Source organism: Cherax quadricarinatus, chromosome 8, assembly GCF_038502225.1.
Source record: "Cherax quadricarinatus isolate ZL_2023a chromosome 8, ASM3850222v1, whole genome shotgun sequence".
NCBI lineage: Eukaryota > Metazoa > Arthropoda > Malacostraca > Decapoda > Parastacidae > Cherax > Cherax quadricarinatus.
Window position 1 is genome coordinate 46,321,805 of NC_091299.1, and position 16,929 is coordinate 46,338,733.

A 16,929-nucleotide genomic window follows, 5' to 3' on the forward strand; every position below is an offset into this window, starting at 1 on the left:
GGGTGGCAGCATACCTTAGATAAGGTAGGATAACAGCTCTTAGCCTGTAAAATCGGTGTAAAAAAAATCTATAAACCGAGGCAGGTACAGCATACAAGTTATGAGATCACTGACTAATCTGCTTTAGAAATCACTGGAAACAAGGGTGATGCTGGATAATTTGAAGATGGCCAACGTGATACATAATTACAAAACATGATATGTCCTTTACTACGAATTATCACCTAATCAACTTGACCTCGAAAGTAGGCAAGTTATTAGAATGCTTACAAGCATATTTAATTCGATATAATGCTTATAAACATAATTTGGCCATTTAATTATAACGAGGCTTCCTAAGTTCTTGTCTAACAAATTTACAGATTTATTTTCGCCATGTTACTTGATGTTGCGGGCATCGACCAATGTAACTAAAGTAAAGTCTTTGACAAAGTGCCACAAGAGATAGAAACGTGATAGCGCATGGTAGTGGAGAAGAATTCTCTCTCTCAGTCCTTTCTGCAGTGCTAGTGAAAGTGAATACGAAAAGTTGGCGTTCTGATTAGAACAAAATCTGAAACAAGACGACACAATTGTTTGCGATGCACTGGAAAACAGAAAAATAAAGGCAATGTCCTACATCGGGAATCTTTCCTGGGAGAGAGATTATGAGCACTGACCTCACACTCTAGACAAGCTAGAGTTAAGAGGGAGAGTAAAAAATGGAAGCTGGGAATAAAGGGGAAATGAAAACCATGCAGAAAATATAAATGACACCTTGCGCCATGTAACTCAAATTGTGCAATATCAAATTTAGAAGATAAAGGAAAGTACTGGCTTGGCTAAATTGAAGCAAATGCTTTAGGGAACTTAAAGAATAGCTTAAGATAAAGGGTTGAAATTATTTGGTGAGTAAAGGTTACCTGGTACGAGTCACCTTACACAGCGTAGCGCTAATGAGTTTTTAACAAAAGCAAATAAATATATGTATCAACTTCTAATAAGCCAAATAAAGCTAGGGTGTGATTGCTGGTCTTGAAGCTTCCTCACGAACTTGTAAAACAACATTAAGTCAGAGATTGAGGAGTCACCAGGGAACCAAAAATATCCGCGTTATTTCTGTACTACTTATGCAGACTACTTGAATGAATTACAATCAGTATACGTATATCGTTACTTTCCTGTTTGCTTTTTTCTTAAAAGTTTTTATTCCTATTATCTATCCTTACTAATACAAGAAGCCTGGTGTAAGACGGCGCGGGGGCGATGATTCCAGGAATCTCTTAACAGATATGAAGATGTTCTACAAACAAAATTGCAGATCACACTGAAATCACTGAGAATTACAAACTTCTTGGGACAAACAAGAGGTAGGTAGGTAGGTAGGTAGGTCCTCTCCTCCCCTCCCCTCTTTTCTCCTCTCCTCTCCTCCCCTCCCCTCTCCTCCCCTCTCCTCCCCTCTCCTCCCCTCCCCTCCCCTCTCCTCTCCTCCCCTCTCCTCTCCTCCCCTCTCCTCCCCTCCCCTCTCCTCCCCTCTCCTCTCTCTTTTTCTCATTCTCCCTTTCTCTATCCCTCTCTCTCTTTTTCACAGGGTTTGACAAGGTTAGGTTAAGGATTGCTAACTTTACTGACAAGCTAAGAGCTGTCACCTACATCAGCTCATTTGAAAGCATTTTTATATTGTTATGAAATATATAAGTAGGGAACATGATGAAGTTGTAGCCATCTGTGGGCCAGCATTTTCATTTGATCAACTATCTCTTTGACATCATAATGCTGAATGAATGTGTTCCTGATCTCAGATGAAGTGATGTTCTGGAGAAGGTACAGCCAGAGTGAAGTTGCTGCTTTCTGCCCGCTTTTTGGTATAGAAGCTTGCTTCTCACTGTCCTCTAAGTGGAGCCAAGTGTGATACTTTGACAATGTTGGCCTTGTAGATAACAGTAAGGCCACCCACATCCCTCCTGTGTTGAAGGCTCTGCTGAAATGGCAGATTATCCAGGATGGGTCCAGGGGAGAGATAAGACGTCTTGCTCGGTTCTCTACTCTGTCAAGCAGTCGCAGATGAGATGGAGGGGGAGGGGGGGGCAGGCAAACCAAGAAAGTGGAGCATACTCAAGGTGTGAGCGTACTTGTGCATCATACAGAATCTTGCAAGCCCTACTGTCAAGCAGATGCGAGATACGGCGAAGTGCTGTAAGCTTCCTGGCTGCCTTGTTTGCAAGATTTACAACGTAGTTCTTCATGGTCAGTTTGTAGCCAAATTTCACCCCATGGATATCAACTTCTTCCCCAGGTACCAACACCCTCCCATTCATACTTACTAGTGCACCAGCATTACCATCATGGTGCCTAGAGACCATCATCATTTGTGTTTTCTCAAGTGCAAATGTTACTTGCCATCAGTTTCCTCAAGCTGATATAGGTCTTAGCTGGTGATTGATGTAGCTTAAAGCAGCTGGCATTTCTGTTCTTGGATAAGTGAATATGAGAGTACAGTCGTCTGCATATGCATGGGATTCTGGGATGAGATGAAGGTCACTGAAGTAGACATTCCATAACAATGGTCCCAGCACACTTCCTTGTGGAACACTTGCCCCAATAGGATGTCTAGCTGATTCTGTTCCACTGAGAACTACCCTTAGAGATTTACCATAAAGGTAATCACTGAGGAGACATGGAATAGAGCCTGCAATTCCCAGAGCTTGCAGTTTTGCCAAGAGAGCCTGGTGCCTCACCCGGTCGAAAGCACCAGCAATATCCAGTGATACCACACAGCTGATTTTGGATTCATCCAGTGACTGGTGTGATTTAGTAGAGAGGTTTAACAACAGATCAGCAGCAGAGTAACCTTTCCTGAAGCCATATTGACAGTCACAAAGCAGTGAGTGGTAGTCAAAAAACTCAGTCATCTAACTTGAGATTATTGTCTCAAGGATCTTGCCAGTGGTTTACAGGAGTGACACTGGTCTGTAGCTGCTGATTTCTGCTCTGCTCTTCTTTTTGTGAACAGGGACTACATTTGCCTCTTTCCACAGAGAAGGCCATTTACAAAGTACTAGGCAGTGCTGAAAGATGCGATTTAGAGGTGCTGCTACCTGGTCTGCACATCCTCTCAACAATCTTGGGCTCAACTTGTCTGGGCCCACAGCCTTTTCTTGGTCAAGCGATTTAACAAGGAAATGCACCTCCTCTTGCCTTATTGTTACCGCTAACAGTTTCGACACAGGAACTTGCATTTGGATCAGGAACATGCATTTTGGTAGCAAAGTGTTCGGCAAAGAGGTCCGCTTTCTCTTGACTACTAGTAGTGGTCGTCCCATCCTGTCGATTTAGAGGTGGAATGAGTTCATCAGTCAGATAACCTTGCCTATCCTTCACCAGGAACCACCAGGTTTTGGAGCCTACTCTACCTGACGCTAACTTTCATTTTGAGTCCACCTCCCATTTAACGATGGCCCACTTTTGGACTTCACTCATATGCCTACAGGCTTGCCTGTTCAAATTCCTGTTATAGGTGGTAGGATGTCTCTTATACTTTCGCCATGCCTTGTACTTAGTAGTAGAGTAGTAGCACCCTCTCTACAACGAAAGCCAAACCAAGGCTGATCTGTAGGCTTCGTCACATATTGCCGGTGATGGATGTGCTCTTGTTGTAGATTAAAGATGTGTCCAGTGAAGGCTTTCACTTGGTTGTCAACATCCCGTTGGAGAAGAGCATTCCAATCGGTGGTAGCGAGCTCTGAGCAAAGGGCTGGCCAATTACCTCTTTCCCATAGCTAGGTTGTGCGTGTGGACTCCTCACCTCGTTCTTTTGGGATCTTAACTGTCGTAAAAACAGCCTAAACAGCTTCTCCTTCTCCTTCTCCTTCTCCTTCTCCTTCTCCTTCTCCTTCCCCCCCCCTCCCTCCCTCCCTCCCTCCCTCCCTCTCTCTCTCTCTCTCTCTCTCTCTCTCTCTCTCTCCTTTTTTAAGGTTAGAAGATACTTAAATATCACATCTTATAATGTGACATTTAACTGTTACGGGACAAAGCGAGTTCAAAAGAATAAAAAAAGAAGTGCCGTGGAAGGTGAGATCTGTCATGCATGGAAGTGTTACCCAACGCAAGTGACAATACTGAAGGAAAGTATTTTTTGTATCTGTGAGAGGGACAGAGAATTGTGGAAGAATATAACACGTGGTAAATGAAAACAATGAACACAAATTATGCGATATATATGAGACATAGAAAAGTGAAGTAATGATAGGTGAGGGTGAAACACAGGAATAATGACAAATAGAGAAGCATATAGTATGCAAAGTAGCACAGGTGAGGAAGCATGAATGAAGGATAATACAGGTATGGAAACACACATGCAGAGCAAAGCAGGCAAATCAGAATCAGTGATTCAAAATAGTGCACGTGAGATACATTCAGGGAGAAATAGATAACATAGTAAAGCACAAGAAATATGCTCAGGGAGTGATAGACTGAGACCAAAGAGAAAACACACTAAGCGTCTAGACTAAGCTGAAGCGGGAAAATGTAAAAGAGGGAACGTATAAAAATTGGGAATGTCTCAGTCCTAAATTTGGAAGTCAATAAGAGGAACAGGGAGGACCTTACCAGCGCAAAGGCTGCTTCCTAGCAGAGGGTAAGCGAAGAACTTTGCTACATGCATCAGATCAATATCTTCTTTATATGCTGTATAATGTAGATGAAGATACAGCCTGAAGTATGTAAGAATTTTCACCAATAAGAATGGGTGCAAGAGAATACTGACAGGAGGGCAGTGACTCAGATGGCACGACCTTATCAAACAGCTGTTGCTAGACCTGAAGTTTTGATAACTGAAGAAAGCTTTCACCATGTAGGTTATTCAATGCTCCTGGCAAGAAACAGAAACACACACACACACACACACACACACACACACACACACACACACACACACACACACACACACACACGACAACCAGCACGGATGGACTTTTATGACAAGGTAACGGAAGTAAGACACGAGAGAGAGGGGTGGGTTGATTGCATTTTCCTGGACTGTAAGAAGGCCTTCGACACAGTTCCTCACAAGAGATTAGTGCAAAAGCTTGAGGATCAGGCACGTATAACAGGAAGGGCACTGCAATGGATCAGAGAATACCTGACAGGTACGTACGAGTCATGGTACGTGACGAAGTATCAGAGTGGGCGCCTGTGACGAGCAGGGTTCCACAGGGGTCAGTCCTAGGACCAGTGCTATTTCTGGTATATGTGAATGACATAACGGAAGGGATAGACTGAGAAGTGTCCCTGTTCGCAGATGATGTGAAGTTAATGAGGAGAAATATATCGGATGAGGATCATGCAGGACTACAAAGAGACCTAGACAAGCTGGAAGCCTGGTCCAGCAACTGGCTCCTCGATTTTAACCCCGCCAAATGCAAAGTCATGAAGATCGAGGAAGGGCAAAGAAGACTGCAGACAGAGTATATGCTAAGTGGCCAAAGACTCCAAACCTCACAAAAGGAAAAGTATCTTGGGGTGAGTATAATACCGAGCACATCTCCTGAGGCGCACAAACCTGAGAATGGCATTCCGATGCCTCACTAAGGAATCGTTCAAGACTCTGTACACCATGTACGTCAGGCCAATACTGGAGTATGCAGCACCAGTTAGGAACCCACACCTGGTGAAGCATGTCATAATATTAGAGAGAGTGCAAAGGTTTGCAACAAGGCCAGTTCCAGAGCTAAGGGGAATGTCCTACGAAGAAAGGTTAAGGGAAATCGGCCTGACGACACTGGAGGACAGGAGGATTTAGGGAGACATGATAACATACAAAATACTGCGAGGAATTGACAAGGTGGACAGAGACAGGATGTTCCAGAGATGGGACATACAAACAAGGGGTCACAATTGAAAGTTAAAGACTCAGACGAGTCAAAGAGATGTTAGGAAGTATTTCTTCAGTCACAGAGTTGTCAGGAAGTTGAACAGTCTGGCAAGTGATGTAGTGGAGGCAGGAACCATACACAGTGTTAAGACAAGTTATGATAAAGCTCATGGAGCAGGGGGAGAGAGGACCGAGTAGCGATCAGTGAAGAGGCGGGGCCAGGAGCTATATCTCGACCCCTGCAACCCCACACACACACACACACACACACACACACACACGGGGCCAGGAACTTGGACTCGACCCCTGCAACCTCAACTAGGTGAGTACACACACACATAACCAGTCTGGAACCTACACATAGTCGAGCACGTCAAGAAATTAGAGAAGTGCAGAGGTTTGTAACAAGATTAGTCCCGGAGCTAAGGGACATGTCCTACGAGGTCAGGTTAAGGGAAATCGACCTGACAGCACTGGAGGACAGGAAAGATAGGGAACACATGATAACGACATATAAAATACTGAGAGAAATTGACAAGGTGGATAGGGACAGGATATATCAGAGATAGGACACAACAACAAGGGGTCACAATTGGAAGCCGAAGACTGAGGTGAGTCACAGGAAAGTTAGGAAGCATTTCTTCAATCATATAGTTGTCAGGATATGGAATAGTCTGGAGAGTGATGTAATGGAGGCAGGATTAATGCACAACTTTAAGAGGTATGATAAAACTCATGGAGCAAAAAGTGTGGACCTAGTAGCGACCAGTGAAGAGACCGGGCCAGGAGCTATGAATCGATCATTGCAATCATAATCACAATTAGGTAAGTAAACACACATGCACAGTAAAAATTAATAAATACAATGCACGATATAAATGCTATTACAGCAACTTAAAACAACCAGCCTCACTTTAAAATCCCATATTTGTATCAAATGACTTATAAAAGTCTCCCGAGATCCCAACAGGCACCCCGATAATTTAAAAAAAAAAAAAACACCATGAAAGTAGAAAAGCCTAAGCCATGCACAAACTATTAAAATGTGTTCCACAGTCAGCTGCACACAAGGTATACAAGGGTGGAGAAGCAGGAGCACCTGTAAATAGGTGGGTATGGATGAGGTGTGTGTCCAGTCCTCAATCAACAGATTAGATTTTGCCACCGAAGTGGCTAGTTTATTGTGCACCCCATATCCATCCTGTGGACGGTAGCGCGAGAGCATATGGATACCAATCAACAGAGCAGCTGCTTCATGACAATTCCTGTGGAAGCAGTTAGGCCAAACACCCAGGTCTTGCTAAACTCTGTATAACTTGAGGAATTAGACGCATGTGCAACATTTGAGTATCTTCATCATGGAAATGTTTCACCAACCAGTGACCTGATCAAACATAGAAAACAATGTGATAAATGGTTTAAAATCAACAAGTTGAAAACTGAGACACTTATACAATATGTATATGGGAATCTTTACTGAAGTAACGTTTCGCCACACAGTGGCTTCATCAGTCCAATACAAAGCAGAAAAGTGTAAGGAGAGTAGTAGTTTGTATAAAAGGATTATTTGGCGTTCTGGTAGCGGGTGGTTAAATGATATACTTCTTCGGAGGCTTCTTAGTTTATTGAAAAGTGTCAGGTGGGTACACAGGCTTGTGTGTTGTGCCCATGGCCCGGGAGGGCCATGCCCACGAGAGAGAGCTAGGAGTAAGCCTTGTGTCTTCCTGCTAGGCCACTGTGTGAGTGAGAGTGAGGCAAGGGCAGGCAGGTTGAGGTGGCAACGCCTATAGGTGGCAGCACCAGCATGGTATGAAATATGAGCTAAGCTGGCAGACAGCATGGGCTGTCTGTACAGACAGTACAGGCTGTCTACATACGCTCGGCCACCTACCGCGCATCGTCCCGATGCGACAATACTGGTAGTAAAAGAAACTCGGTCTCTCTCTCGTAGGACCAGGGCACAAAACACAAAATAAAAACATATATATACATATGGACATGGAATAAAACTTCCTACAGGGAGGGAAGAAAAAACATGTGGGGTGTGCTAAACATCGTGGTCAAAGGCAGCGAGCGTCGAAGGGCATCACTGCACGCCTTCCTGCGTCTGGACAGATACTGCAACACAGGAGACATTGCTGCGGCTGAGCTGTGACGTAACAGGGTACGGTCTCCTCTGGAACGGTGAAGCAGTCATCGTAGGAGTCGCTGCAGGTTTCACTCAACCTGGGGCACGACATGCTGGTGCCCTCGAGTGAAGCGTCGACAAAACTCGGCAACAGGGCAGGACTTCTGGCAAGCAACTCAGGAGGACACTTCTCGACTGGTACTGTCGCTGGGCTGTCACTGACGGCGAGCATGGAGCGAGTTGTGGAGCGAGTCGTGGCAGAGACGACTGGGCGAAACATCTGGGAGTCGTAACATCATACACCAGACTGCAGTGAAAGAGCTAGCAGTCAAAGTGACATCTTCTTTGTGCAGGCTGCTCACTGAAGCTTGTGACACGAGGCTGACACAGTGTGTCATTCTCTCGACAGTTGGAGTTATAGCAGAGGTTAGTCTAAGCATCCCCAGACTTGTTTCTCTACATATAACTGCATTCTGAAAGTCTGGAGGTGAAGTGAAACAAATCTCGATGGGAATCGTTGCAGGTACGATTCTGCAGAACATCACGAGCGACGAGCATAAAAGCTTTCTGTACAAGAGGGCTCGGGCTCAGGGGCTGACTTGACATCAGCTGTCAAATGCACTGGTCACATCGGGTGACTTAGCACAGTGGTGCTACTCAGGTCTGGCTCAGACCTCACTGGACACACGGAAACTTTACACACCCGCGGTACATGCGGTACAACATGGCTTAAACTAGCAAATGATGCTTTTCTGTGCACAAAACTGACACTAAGACATATACTAAAATGTGAGAACACTGACTGAGAGGAATTATTTAACACACGACATATATCTTCTCTCAATCTTCTCGACAATACTGAAATAATTACTGGAACACTTGATGTGACATCATGTGATGTCAGGCGTGATGTCACAAGGTGACGTCAGCAGCACTGTGACGTCAGCAGACATCTCGAGGTGACGTCAGGCAGACATTGTGACGTCATGAAGTCGGGCAGCAGCATTGTCGGTCACATCAATGTGATGCGGGCAGCAGACCACAGCATGAGGCCTGGGACATCTGGCTCGGTAACTCAAGTGGTTTGTAGATCCATGTGACATCACCCACACCCACGTGGCATCGTGATCCATGTGGTGTCGTGATCTATGTGGGATGCTGATCCACGTAGCTTTGAGTGGCCTCGGGCACTCGAATACACAGTTCTGGCAATGAATTCACACGAAAAACAGCAGAAAACACAGCAGAGGGAGTGGGCAGTGGTGAGTGGTGTATGGTAGGCTGGTGAGGTGTGAGAGTACAGCAGGGCGAGGCAAGGAACGGCCACTTCCTCCTCCCACAAACACGTGGAGAACTCACACTGGACGCAGAAATCACCACAAAACTCACCTCTGGCTTGCTGAAACAGCTGTGCTGAGCTGAACAACAGCAACATACAAGTGACGCTGAACACGTGACTTGAGAAACAGCGTGGGACGCTGTAACGTGGGGTCACTTACAATTCTCGGAGAATTTTGGCAAATTTTGGCTGGATCCTGCTTGTACCTGTGTCTGGATGCTCAAACGTGCAGACACGACATCAGGATAACTTGTTGAGAGACGGATGCTTCTTGTGTAGGGTGATGAAGTGAAGATGACTTCATTCCTTCCTTCCTCTCTCTGGGCAAACACACTGCTGCGACCACCGCTTTCCACCATTTATAAAAGGATTATTTGGCGTTCTGGTAGTGGGTGGTTAAATGATATACTTCTTAGGAGGCTTCTTAGTTTATTGAAGTGTCGGGTGAGTACACAGGCTTGTGTGTTGTGCCCATGGCCCGGGAGGGCCATGCCCACGAGAGAGAGCTAGGAGTAAGCCTTGTGTCTTCCTGCTAGGCCACTGTGTGAGTGAGAGTGAGGCAAGGGCAGGCAGGCTGAAGTGGCAACGCCTATAGGTGGCAGCACCAGCATGGCGCGAAATATGAACTAAGCTGGCAGACAGCATAGGCTGTCTGTACAGACAGTACAGGCTGTCTACATTTGAGGTAATCAGTCCCTCAGCCTGGAGTCGGTGTGTTCAGTCCATCAATCTTGTAGAAAGTATAGCATAGGGTCGTAGAAATGGCTTATATATTGTTGTCAGGTGAGGCGAAGCAGGAGGTGGTGGGGTCCTAGTGGAACTATCCACTAGTCTAAGTAGGTCTTCATCCAAAGCTTGGACAAGTGTTGAAGAATTTTTTGTATCAAGAACCCATGATGTTGCAGTGTCTGACAGATGTGATAAATGGTTTAAAACTGACATATGGGAATCTTTACTGAAGAAATGTTTCACCACACAGTGGCTTCATCAGTCCAATATAAAGCGGGAAGTGTAAGGAGGAGGAGGAGTGAGGTAATCAAATTTCATTGTCCCGTTTAGCTTTTCTTAGCCCTTTTTAATGTCCCTCTTAATGTCAATATACTGATTCATAAGATGACCCTCATCTCTTTTGATGTGCCTATAAATTACTCTCTTCTGTCCCAAAAGATATTTGAGCCTATTATTTATCCATTTTAGGTCGTTTCTATTCAATCTAATTTCTTTATACAGGATAAATGTTCTTTGGGCAGCATGTTTAGTGTTTAGAAAGCTTGTCAAGTTCGACAAATTTAGATTCAGAAAAGATATAGGAAAGTACTGGTTTGGATGAGCGGAACAAAATCCCAAGTAGCGTCATTGAAGCTAAAACCTTGTGTAGTTTTAAAAATAGTTTAGACGAGTACATGAATTGGTGTGGGTGGGTGTGAGTCGGACCTGCCTCGCATGAGCCAGTAGGCCTGCTGCTGTGCTCCTTCTCTCTTATCAAAAAGAAGCACTAAACCTACAAGGGTCATACAGCGCAGTGCCTTATGTTCTAAAGGATTGTGTGAAGCTCTGCAGTAAACATACAGGACTTCCTTGGTAATTGGTGCACAATACAAGTGTTAATGGTGGTGATAACAAAACCGCCACCTCCCTCGCTCTCCAAGGGATGAACAACAATGTTCCAAGACACTAGTCAAGGTCATCACCGGAGCCAGACAGCTGCTGGTGACGTAACAATGCCTGCTCATGGTGTACAAGAATGGTATACAATACCAAAAAGTGCTGTCATGTCCTAGAATTTGTATTGATAAAGCCACTGGATGGCGAAATGTCTGCAATAGATACCCAGATGTTGCACATGTGTCTTAATTTTGTCTGCTCATGGCACAGTCATAACTTGATATAAATTAATTTAGGTGCACATTTATTCGATAATTTAATTTTATAAAATTACCCAGGTACTTTTGTATTGTATATAATGGCAATCAAGTCTCCGTCCCTGACTTTCGCTTGGCTGATTTCATAGGACTGAAAAATTACTTAGGTGGGCTGAACTGGAATGACCTGACTAAGGGTCAGGTAGGTGGTGATGGTTGCCGATATGATGCTTTCCAGGGCATAGTTCTAGCTGCTCAGTCAAATTATGTTCCAAATAGGGAAATCAGATCAAACAAAAATGATCCTAAATGGATGAACAATAGATTAAAATATCTGATTGGTCAAAAGAGAGGCATATATAGGCAAATCAAAAGAGGAGAGGGGCAATTAAGAAATCGATATATTCAGTTAAAGAGAGAAATAAAAAAGGGAATTAGAAAAGCAAAAAGAGATTATGAGGTTAAAGTTGCAAAAGAATCGAAGACTAACCCAAAAGGATTCTTTCAGGTATACAGAAGTAAGATCAGGGACAAGATAGGCCCACTCAAAAGTTCCTCGGGTCAGCTCACTGACAGTGATAAGGAAATGTGTAGAATTTTTAACACATACTTCCTCTCAGTTTTTACACAGGAGGATACCAGCGATATTCCAGTAATGATAAATTATGTAGAACAGGACGATAATAAACTGTGCACTATTAGGGTCACAAGTGACATGGTCCTTAGGCAAATAGATAAATTAAAACCTAACAAATCCCCAGGCCCTGATGAACTGTATGCAAGGGTTCTAAAGGAATGTAAAGAGGAGCTTAGCACACCTTTGGCTAATCTTTTCAACATATCACTACAAACTGGCATGGTGCCAGATAAGTGGAAAATGTCAAATGTGATACCTATTTTCAAAACAGGTGACAGGTCCTTAGCTTCGAACTATAGACCAATAAGCCTAACCTCCATAGTGGGAAAATTTATGGAATCAATAATTGCCGAGGCAGTTCGTAGCCATCTTGAAAAGCATAAATTAATCAACGAATCTCAGCATGGTTTTACAAAGGGGCGTTCCTGCCTTACGAATTTATTAACTTTTTTCACTAAGGTATTTGAGGAGGTAGATCATGGTAATGAATATGATATTGTGTATATGGACTTCAGTAAGGCTTTTGACAGGGTCCCACATCAGAGACTATTGAGGAAAATTAAAGCACATGGAATAGGAGGAGAAATTTTTTCCTGGATAGAGGCATGGTTGACAAATAGGCAGCAGAGAGTTTGCATAAATGGGGAGAAATCAGAGTGGGGAAGCGTCACGAGCGGTGTTCCACAGGGGTCAGTGTTGGGCCCCCTGCTGTTCACAATCTACATAAACGACATAGATGAGGGCATAAAGAGCGACATCGGCAAGTTTGCCGATGACACCAAAATAGGCCGTCGAATTCATTCTGACGAGGACATTCGAGCACTCCAGGAAGATTTGAATAGACTGATGCAGTGGTCGGAGAAGTGGCAGATGCAGTTTAATATAGACAAATGCAAAGTTCTAAATGTTGGACAGGACAATAACCATGCCACACATAAACTAAATAATGTAGATCTTAATATTACGGATTGCGAAAAAGATTTAGGAGTTCTGGTTAGCAGTAATCTGAAACCAAGACAACAGTGCATAAGTGTTCGCAATAAAGCTAATAGAATCCTTGGCTTCATATCAAGAAGCATAAATAATAGGAGTCCTCAGGTTGTTCTTCAACTCTATACATCCTTGGTTAGGCCTCATTTAGATTATGCTGCACAGTTTTGGTCACCGTATTACAGAATGGATATAAATTCTCTGGAAAATGTACAAAGGAGGATGACAAAGATGATCCCATGTATCAGAAACCTTCCCTATGAGGATAGACTAAGGGCCCTGAAACTGCACTCTCTAGAAAGACGTAGAATTAGGGGGGATATGATTGAGGTGTATAAATGGAAGACAGGAATAAATAAAGGGGATGTAAATAGTGTGCTGAAAATATCTAGCCTAGACAGGACTCGCAGCAATGGTTTTAAGTTGGAAAAATTCAGATTCAGGAAGGATATAGGAAAGTACTGGTTTGGTAATAGAGTTGTGGATGAGTGGAACAAACTCCCAAGTACCGTTATAGAGGCCAGAACGTTGTGTAGCTTTAAAAATAGGTTGGATAAATACATGAGTAGATGTGGGTGGGTGTGAGTTAGACCTGATAGCTTGTGCTAACAGGTCGGTTGCCGTGTTCCTCCCTTAAGTCAATGTGACCTGACCTGACTAGGTTGGGTGCATTGGCTTAAGCCGGTAGGAGACTTGGACCTGCCTCGCATGGGCCAGTAGGCCTTCTGCAGTGTTCCTTCGTTCTTATGTTCTTATGTTCTTATTTCATTGGAAATATAAACATTTAAGCAGTATACTCTGATCCTTTATTGACAACGTTTTGCCCACGCAGTAGGCTTTATCAAGTCACAAACAGATCTACCTGGGTAAAAGGTACGTGAGTATTTATAGGATGGTGTCAGGTGGAGAATGCTGAATGTGACAGTCTTCCGAGAAGGGTGATAGAGTCTAGAACCTTGGGTAGCTTTAAAAAGAGATTGGATAAGTATATGAGTAGACCTTCTGCAGTGTTCCTCCATTCTTATGTGGGATGGCGATGAAGAAGTTTCTTGACAAGGGGTTCAGCTGTGTTATAGAAGCTGTTGTTCTGGTTGAACTTGTTGGATATACAGACAAGTGAGGATTCCAGGATTCTTCGGTATGGAGTGTTGTTTTCTCTGGCGATAAGTCTTGCGTTTCTGAAGTTGATTAAATGGCTGTGGGAATTTCAGTGTTGAACACAGGCATTCCTTGGATCGTCAGACCTGCCTTCATACTGGTGTTCTGAAATAAGTGTTGGAGGCCTCTGGATGCTTCGCAGACATATAATTTGCTGCAGTCATTGCAAGGGATTGTAAATACCCCTGCAGAGGATTGAAGCTTGTCCTGTCTATTACTGGTAATGTCCTTGATGGCGGTTGGAATGAGGTATTGGAAAAGATGTTGGAAACGTGTTAGGTAATGGAGTTGGTGGGGAGGACCATGTATATCTTCTCGCCAGTGTCTTCTCTGGTGTGTTAAACATGTTTAATGCCCATCGTCTGCAGTCTCTAGTAGAAAATACTTGTTTAATAAGAGAGCATTCTTCCTCAAGCAACTCACTGCTGTAGATTCTGAGTGCATGCAGGAAAAAACCTATAATTACACCATGTTTAGTTTTGGTGTCGTGGTGAGAGTAGAAGTTGAGAAGATCTTTTTGGTTGGTGGGTTTTCGATAGACTTGAAAACGAAGTTCATGGTCAGCTTTGCAGAGAAGAACATCAAGGAAAGGAAGAGTGTTGTCGACTTCTTCTAGTGTGAACTGGATTGAGAGCTCGACCTAGTTGAGATTGTGTTGGAGAGCTTGAACGTTGAAGCGTCTGGGAGTTATGATGAGAATGTCGTCAACGTAACGGAGCCAAGTGACAAATGAGGGAATAATAGTGGAAAATCGCTCGGCTTCCAGATGTTTCATGTATAGGTTCGCCAGGATGGCACTAAGTGGCGAACCCATGGGTAGTCCGAAAGTCTGCTAAAAGAGGCAATTCTCGAAAGAGAAACACGTGGGTCTGGGGTTGCTGGGAAGTGTGTGCAGAAGTTTCTTCCCTTGTTCTGAGTCCCTCAGAATGCGGCGAGTCCTGTGAAGAAATGTTTGTTGTTAGAGGTTTGTAGGTATCTGGGTCATTAAGGTTACCACTACCATCAGGATTACCACCGCTGATAAAGGAGGTTACCACCTCCTTTATCAGCGATGGTAACCCTGATGGTAATGTCTTCTGCTAAAGCTTTAAGTGTAACGATGTAACGACGAGGTATGACTGGGAAGATGTGTTGAGATGGCTGCTAAGATGATGCCTTGAAGATAGCCTTTTTTGAAATTAGAGTCATTGTGTCTTGTTTCGGTTTCGCAATTCCTGTTGCAAATTTGAGGCCTAAGCTGAGGGCTTGAGTTTCTTTGGTTGACAGTAGACGAAATAAAATATTCTGAATAATTTCAGGACTTCCTAAACTTTTCCACTGACTGTTATCGAAGAGAGTTCGGAGTTTCCTAGTAAGTTTAATTTTTGTGTTGAACATTAGCTGTGGAAACTCTGCTACGAATAATTTCGGCAGTGCATCCGTTCGTGTTACCCCGGAGTGCTGTGCCTCGTGTTCTGGCTTGGAGAAAATCCTCCTTTGTAGCACTGTTTAAGTAATCTGCACACTCTTCAAGGCAGGTTCGAGCTGTTTCAGAGAAAGGAGGTTTGATGTTGGCAATTTGAGGAGTAGATCTTGGTAAGACCATTTCTTGGATGTAGTCGCGAAGAAAATTATGTCTATATTGCTCTAGTGTTCATATTGCCATTGTGTCGGTATTTTATACCATGTATTTCCACTTATTTCATTATTTTAAAGGGAAAAGCAAAAAAATTTTAGCTTATCACGGATAATCATTTATGTACAAAGAAAATATGCAAAGAAAATGATAGGATGGATAATGACAACGTTCAAAACGAGAGATGCCAAGCCAATGATGATCCTTTTCAAATCACTTGTTCTCTCTAGGCTGGAATACTGCTGTACATTAACATCTCCATTCAAAGCAGATGAAATCGCAGATCTAGAGAGTGTACAGAGATCCTTTACTGCACGTAAAAGTTCTGTCAAGCACCTTAACTACTGGGAACGCTTGGAAGCACTTGACTTGTACTCATTGGAACGCAGGAGGGAGAGATGTATCATAATCTACACTTGGAAAATTTTGGAAGGAATGGTCCCAAATCTGCACACAGAAATCACTCCCTACGAAAGTAAAAGACTGGGCAGGCGATGCAAAATGACCCCCCCCCCCCAAAAAAAAAGTAGGGGCGCCATTGGTACACGAAGGGAAAACACCATAAGTGTCCGGGGCCCAAGACTGTTCAACAGCCTCCCATCAAGCATTAGGGGAATTGCCAATAAACCCCTGGCTGCCTTCAAGAGAGAGCTGGACAGATACCTAAAGTCAGTGCCGGATCAGCCGGGCTGTGGCTCGTACGTTGGACTGTGTGCGGCCAGCAGTAACAGCCTAGTTGATCAGGCCGATCCATCGGGAGGCCTGGTCATGGACCGGGCCGCGGGGGCGCTGATCCCCGGAATAACCTCCAGGTAACCTCCAGGTAGAGGAGTTCACTTGGTGTTCAGGTCTGCCAGTTCACCGAGGAAAGTGGCCAGTTACCACCTTCCCTTTAGTTAGGAATTATTTTAGTTGTTATCTTTGAGTGTGCCTGGCCTAGCTATGCATAATAGTTTAAATTGTTTGCAGCAGTTAGTTTGGGAAAGCCAGGAATACTGGCTCATGTATCGTATTATAAGGTTTTTATAATTAAATGAATCTGATTTTAGAGCTTCAGCTTGTTGAAAGACCAGAGATTTTGTTTGTACGACTATCCGGTTCAAGGATACTCACTACTTAGTAAGTTTATTCATGTAAACACAAATACAGTTATATAGATTATCATAAATAGCAGCATGTGTGTAGAGAGCCTAGGATAACCCTAAAGCCAGAGTGACTCTTAGCCTATTCTTATAGGAAACCCTGCTGAGCCAACAGTGCTGGTGCTCACCGTCACTGCTACACTTGTAATAAAGTTGGTAGAATTACCGACAATATGTAAAGTAAAAGGACACAAGTGCAACTAATGT

At 43.8% G+C, this 16,929-nt stretch overlaps 1 protein-coding gene across 1 annotated transcript in view; it reads right to left on the bottom strand.

Annotated features, from left to right (window-relative positions):
* LOC128685506 (uncharacterized) overlaps nt 1-16,929 on the bottom strand; it is a 147,804-nt gene that overhangs the window by 32,224 nt on the left and 98,651 nt on the right. The gene's annotated exons all lie outside the window — the stretch shown is intronic.